This window comes from Marmota marmota, unplaced genomic scaffold (genome assembly GCF_001458135.2).
Source record: "Marmota marmota marmota unplaced genomic scaffold, marMar, whole genome shotgun sequence".
Taxonomy (NCBI): Eukaryota; Metazoa; Chordata; class Mammalia; order Rodentia; family Sciuridae; genus Marmota; species Marmota marmota.
In genome coordinates, this window is record NW_026000241.1 from 4,275,851 (window position 1) to 4,283,352 (window position 7,502).

The following is a 7,502-nucleotide window of genomic DNA, read 5'->3' on the forward strand; positions in this document are numbered from 1 at the left end:
AAGGAAGATTGGGGGGGGGGGGGCCTGCACCAATCAGCACCACACTTCATGTATCCATCAGTGAGTCTACCCTTACTAAAAAGGTAGGTATCTGAATGCCAGGAAGCCCATGAGCTGGGACTCAAGTTGAATTCTGGAGCCAGGAGCCAGGCCTGGGCTGGATACACTCCAGCCAACCAAAATTCCAGGCCCTTTTCATTAGAAAGCACAATTTCTAAAGAATTTCACCCCCCAAACAAATCAGAGCTAAAACAACTGTCCCAGCACCTGGCCATATATAATAAGATTCAGTCCACATCACGGGTGTCATTGAAGCACAATTCTCCACTGAAGGATAAAATAATAAACTGGGAAGGACAAGGAGAATGAAGACCAAATTTTCATTTATGCTTCTCAAGCAAAAGAAATCTGAGGGGACACAGCTTGAACTTGTTTTATGCTGACTAGTGCTGGTGGACTCGGCCTATACTGAAAATACAAGTTCATAAAAAATTTTAACTTTCAGGCAGAGGTGGGTTACCTCCCCACTGCTCCCAAAGGCTCTTGTCTAAACAATCATTTGGGGGAAATTAAAGATTCTACCCAGGGACAAAGAGAATGGGGTTGGGGGAATCCTAACATGTGTAAAAAACCTGCTAATATCTCAGTATTAATCAATCTGTGGAGTATCTTAGCCTACCCTAGAAACATCTTTGCTGAAACGCTGGTTTCACAACATTGAGTATTAGAAAGCCTGTTCCCTTCCTGTTCTTAACACAGTGGCTACTTCACATTCATGATGACGGCACTATATAATTGTGCAATCTGTGTCAGTGGGGAAGCACAAACAGGATTACTTTTCCATCTGACTGGCTCAGGCAGCTGGTGAGAACAGTGCTCATGTCATCAGCCAGACTGCACTGCCTGGAGCTGGGCCAGTGGCCGTGTGCCGAGGCAGCTCTTAAAAGACTTAATCTTCCTTCACGCAGCTTGTACACACCCTGCCCCCTGTTTCTCGGACCAGCCAAGTGGGGCCCCATTACCTCAGACTCTGCAGCTTGCCTTGACCCAGACGAGCCAAAGGCAGAGAGATAAGCCAGTCTTCCTACTTGGAGAATGTGGAACACTCTCAACCTCTGTCCCCTACTGAAGGGGGCAGCTGAGCCCTGCCAACCAGAATTCCAGTCCCTTTCCTTTAGAAAGCAAGCAGCAGGCCAGTTACATCAGGAACACTGAGAATGCTGTATTTTCCCCTCTTCTCTATAAACGTTGCCAGCAGCAGGAAGCATGAGAAGTTCAGGTATAATAAAAGGTTCCATTGTTGCATATGGGTTACATCATGGTATTGATTGCTAAATCTGGGTAGATGGATTCATGAATTTAAAATGTTTCTGTGAGCAACATGTAATATAAAAAACCACAAATATTGCTGTGGACAAGATCAAGATTGCTGGGCTAAAACATACTCCAGCAGGGACAGGCTAGGCTAACTTTTCCTATCAAGTGCCAGGGAATAAGCACAGTCAGCTGTGCAGGATACAGGTCAAAATAACCCATTTTGCTGTCACCACAACATGAAACCAACCACAGACAATTAAACAGATAAGGTTAGTTATATGCAAACAGAACTCTGGCCCCAGGAAGACAGTTTGTAGACCCCATGCCATAGGTATACAGACATTGTGAAGAAGAGGGAAGTGTATGTGAAAAAATGTTACATTAGAAAAGCAAATTTTCAGATAAAATTAGGTAACGATAAACATGTGGGTGAGCACATGGGACCACAGAATGAAGTGGGATATGGTAGCAGGTCTTTGAATGACTATACCTATGTTTAAAAAGCTCAACCTCTTTGACTTCTGTTCTATTTCAAAAGCCCCCACAAGACTCTCTGGGTATTTGTGCATCTACCTAGTGAGTTGGCTTTCAACCACTATCTTGCAAAGCAACTGTGACCTGGCTAAAATCCAAATGAGAGGCTGAAACATGATGAGAATGAAACACCATTAATTCAAACTGGGCATCCCCCAACGAACTCAGGCTGTGTCATGAGTATGTTTCAGGTTGGGCCTTTCACAGGAAAAAGAGCAACATGTTCTCTGGTTGCCTCTTTGAAGCTATTACTTCATCTTCTTTACCTGTCTTCACTTCATACATATTCATTATTTCAACAGAGCTAGTGCAGGATATGAGCCCAAAATTCAATCTATACCATAATATGAATCATGAAAGAACAGGACTGTCAATTTATGCAGAAAAATCCTGTCTTAAGAGACTCCCTTCTGGCTCACAACTACAAATTTCAGCTACTCAGGAGGTTGAGGCAGGGAGAATCACATGTTCAAGACCAACCTGGGCAACTTAGCAAGACCCGGTCTCAAAATAAGAAAAAGGACTGTGGTTAGCTCTGTGGTACTGTGCTTGCCTACCATGTGCAAGACCTTGTATTTGATCCCCAGCACTGCAAAAGAAAAAGAAAAAAGAAAGAACCAAACAAATAAAAAGAGGAAAAAAAGAAAGAGAAAGAAGCTAACTGTGGGATAGCTTGAGAGTAGGCTGAGTATTTCCTACTAATTAGAGGGTTCTAGTAGGACAAAAATACAGGAAATACTGGAGAATAGAAGGAATTTCAAAGCAGCCAAGCGTGGAAGGTAATGTTCACTTCTTGAAGGACACAAAAAAATCAAAAGATCTATGAGGGAGAAACCTAAGTAAGTCAAACTGGGTTGATAATAAGTCTTGGGCCATCCTTGGTATAGATCAGAAAGTTTCTGAGAATGACATCACACTTGGTCTTCTTGAACCTTTCATTTCCCACAAAAGGATGAAAACAAAGTCAACAAGCTTCATGACCCCCGCCCCAATATATTTAAGGGTAACTACATAGCATTTCCAGCACAATAAATACCAGGAAATTTTGTTAGTGGAAAACATGTTAATGCCAACCTCTATGCATGTGGTCAAGATCAAACCGGGAACCTGGGAAGCTAAGAAGAGGGAGATAAACAAGATGCAGACAGACAATAATTCACATGGCTGATGACCACCTTGCCTGTGGCCAAAATACTCCACAACACATCAGCTTGGCACATTGGTTGGTCATGTATAAGTGGAAACAACTTGAATTCATGAGCAGATCCAATAGAGCAGGAAAAGTGAAACTTCAACCAACTTTCAACAATTTCATCCCCTGAGAAGTAACCCAGAGGAGTAACAAGAGCACACTGTGCCTCTAAATTTCCTCTTAAAGCAGCAGAACAATGGCTGAGACTGCACAACCACAGGTATCCCTGGGCTCAGCCTATGCTCACTGGAACAAAAGGAACTCGGAACAAAGGCAACATAAGTGCTTCAGAGATTCTGGAGCAACACTTTAGCCACAGCCAGAGAAAAAAGCCAAACCAGGTCTTTGATGGCCAAAAGGAGACCGGGAGACATACTTGGAAACAAGACAAGGAAACACAACTTAGGGTTGAAATACCTAAGTCTGGTTATCTTGATGAAGAGCTGATGTTATTGGGGTGACCCTTTCTTCAATAACATTATACTGGACCCTTCACTGTGAAGGTGAACTTTGAAAGAAAGATCTGGAAAAAAGGTGGTCACAACTGGTCAATATCCAGATATACTCTTAAGTCATTCCAGGAAAGACAACTTTTTATCTCACCTTATCTCTCCTCTCATGAGGTACTCAATTCCTACTACAAGAAGGAAGGGAGAGTACCACTTTTCTCAAAAGAAAGGAAACACAGAAAGTGACACAAAATTAATGTCAGAGCGGAAAAGACCCCAAGTCCTCAGTTTACAGAGTAGAAACTGAAGACTGACCCAAGGCCCAAAGATGGCGAGTCAGTGACAGCTGACAGTGACAAATTGCGAGGTTTTCTGTACACCAAGGGTACAGAAAAGGCCACTAATCCATATTCATAGGCAACTCTCTCATGTGACCCCAGGGAAACAGGACAAAAGCCTCTGACTGCCACACCACCTTGACTTCCTTTCAGGCTTACTCTTTCTTATCTGAGTAAGCTGCCCAGACAACCACCTCCATGCATTGCCAGAACATCCTCAGCCAACATCCCATCTCTACTGCGCAGATCACCTAACCGAGTCAGCGTGAGAGGGATGCTTGGTTGGATTATAATAACTGATAACTTCTGGGTCTCAGGAACTTTCAGGATGCAAGACATTGAATGGGGACAAAATCCCACACCATTTTAGGTTAGAACAATCAAGGAATCAAAGAACTTGGCAGGGAACTATCACTTTCCAAGAACTCACATTGCTGTTTGCCATTACTTTCACATTATCTTTCACAAAGTAAATAACCCAGCAAAATGAAGTAACCCAACTCTGACATTAACAAGGAGGACATAGGTGCTAGAAGGGAAACACAAGGTGTGTCTCATTTCCTAGCAAGGCTCACTCAATATCCTCTTCTTCCTGCTTTCACCCCTTGCAGGTGAAAGCATCAACCAGTAGCATAACCAGCTATTGGCACACAGCATCTAAGGGAGCCTCAGGGGAAGCCTTGGACTGGCATCTAACAAACTCTTCAGGTCTTTGATGGCCAAAGACCTTCATTTAGTCCAAGTGTGCTTCCCTGCAGGCTCCTTTTGTTCTTTAAGTCCAATTAGGAGTTAACAGCCACTTGCTGGTAGAGAGCTTTCTTCAATTTGGGAGAAACCAAAAGCCAGGGCAAGGACTATCAAACTCCCACTGAACCTGAAACATGTCCTATAAGTCCTCACTGCCCTTATATTAAATACTCCAAAAATCTTTTAAAAATGGAGAAACTGTTCATTACACATGAAGTTTTATATAAGGGTCTAGAGTATAGAATGAATGAATAAAGGAAAATATGAGTACATGAACATCCTAGGGTAGAAAATAAATGAAAGACAATATATGTCTTCAGCTTATTTCTATTTTCTTTTTTTTAATATTTATTTTTTAGTTGTAGGTGGACACAATATATTTATTTTATTTATTTATATGTGGTGTTGAGAATCAAACCCAGGGCCTCACACATGCTAGGTGAGTGCTCTACCTCTGAGCCACAACCCCAGTCCTTATTTTTATTTTCTACTTGACACATTTGTGTTTTCCAACTCCTGAAATGACATGAATATAGTTTTCAATCAGGAACAGGGAAAAAATACTTGAAGGAAATCATCAACTTAGAATGAAGCCTCCACTGATTTACAATGCATGTGTGGGGAAAAAGAAAGAACCACACATTACTGCATTCCTCAATCTCTAGCTATGCTTAGGCCTCATCCAGGGAGGGTACCAATGCCCTCCTACCAATGTTTCCCATGTCTCTGTCCTGCTATTTAAGAACCTGGGGCCAAAAGACAAAGAGAGAAAGAGAGGAAGCCTTTTCCTACATATCCACTAGTAACAATCAGTCCCGCTGGCCCTCAACAGGTAACAGAAGCACCATTCCCTTCCCCCAGCCTTACCGAGTAAAAGCCATCACAGAGCTATGCCAAAGCAGAGACTGGATACCAGGGGCACTCACAGGTCTGAAGCCTAGTTAGGATAGAAGAGAAAGATGCCTGCACAAAAAGGAAAGTAAGAAGATTGACTGGATGGAGGGCATTAGCTGTGGGGCTGCAGAGAGGAAGTGAAATTCCGTACCTGTGTGTATCCAATAGAATCTAGGTGACTCATGTAATTTAAAATTCTCTAGTAGCCACATTTAAGAGAAACAGATAAAGTTAATAGTAGGTATCCCTGAACTCAATATATATAAAACATTTTAACATGTAATCACTATTAAAAAATTGAGCTATTTAACATTTTTGTTCCATAATCTTTGAAGCCCAAATGCATACACTCTACACCTAACAGCACATCTTAATTTGGGTACAAAATTATTTAAAATCTGAATCAAATTATTTTCAAATTGCAGTTGAAAAGGTAGATTCAGAGGCCCAAAGTATCCCAAACACACTTAAACCCAGTTCCTCAACATCATTAACCATATTATAACGCTCAAGAGATACATAGGGAGTTGCATGCAGTGGCCTGTAATCCCCGCTATTATCAAGGCTGAGGCAGAAAATATTCCAAGTTCAATACCAGCCTAGGTAACTTAGCAAGATTCCATACAGACTGACAGACACACACACAGAGGTTTGTTAATGACCACCCTGTGAAGATCTAACTAGAAGGTTTCAAAGGCAGGTATTTTAGGAACTCAGCTCCAGTGCCACAGGGACTCAGATCACTACAAATGCAGGGCTAGGTTAACTAAATTCAGACCCTCTTCACCAACCAACCTTCTTCCATCCATATATCCCCACCTGTGCTTCTAATCAATCAATCTATCTATCTATCTATCTAATTATTTATTTTGGTGGTGCTGGGGATGGAACCGAGGGCCTTGTGCATGCAAGACAAGCATTCTACCAACTGAGCTATATCCCCAGCCCTCAATTTGCTTTTTACAAACCCAAATATATTTCTGTAAAAGAAAATTTTAACATATCACAATGTGTGGTCAGAAGAGACATTTTTGGACAACACAGGAAATCTCAATATCACATGCAAAAATTGCTAATTTTCCTGTATATAACAATATTTATTGTGGTGTTGGAGACAGAATCCAAGGCCTTGAGCCTGCTAAGTGTACTAACCACTGGGCTATACCTCTGTCCCCTAGTGTGGTTTTAGAGGAAAATGCCCTTATTCTTTTCTTAAAAAAGAAAAAAGAAAATTTTAAGTACATTCATGTTATTACCACCATAAATCTCTGGAATTCTCTGCATTCCTCAAAAGGGAAATTGTACTCATTAAGCACTAACCCCCCATTCTCCTTTCTTCCAGCCCCTGGCAACTACCATTTTCTCTTCTGTCAAGATGGATTTGATTACTCTAGGATCTCATTTGAGTGGAAATCCCCACAATATTTACCCTCTTATGACTAGCTTATTTCACTTAGCCCATCTTCCAGGTTCATCCACCTTACAGCATATGCCAGTATTCCATCCCTTTTTAAAGCTTACTGTCTACATAAATGCATATATCATATTTTACCTACCCATGAATATATCATGCATAAATACATATATCATATTTTACCTACCCATCATGGGATATTTGGGTTGCTTCTGGTTACTGTGAATGGTCCTGCTATGAACATAGATGTATAAATACCTGGTCAAGTTCCTGCTTTCAAGAGAATGCCCTATTCTTGTAAGTACCATGCATTAACCAACCATACCACTGGAGCTCCAAGAATGCCCTGTTCTTGAGATGTTTGCTGAAGTACATACAAATTACCACATATATAAATTACTTTTTTTTTTTTTGGTGCTGGGGATTGAACCCAGGGCTAAATTACTTTTTTAAAAATATATTTTTAGTTGTTCATGGACCTTTATTTTATTTATTATTTATATTTATTATTTATATGTGGTGCTGAGAATCAAACCTCACACATGCTAGGCAACCACTCCAACCACTGGAGCCACAACCTCAATTCTCTGCAATTTACTTTTAAAGAAGCTGGGGGG

At 41.2% G+C, this 7,502-nt stretch overlaps 1 protein-coding gene across 1 annotated transcript in view; it reads right to left on the reverse strand.

Moving 5' to 3' along the window:
* The window catches only part of Brd4 (bromodomain containing 4), a 44,256-nt gene extending 43,212 nt beyond the window's left edge, over positions 1-1,044 (reverse strand). The window contains 1 exon segment of the mRNA XM_015489170.2: positions 1,023-1,044. The gene's annotated coding sequence lies outside the window, so the exon portion shown is untranslated.
* Positions 1,045-7,502: the final 6,458 nt, after the last annotated feature.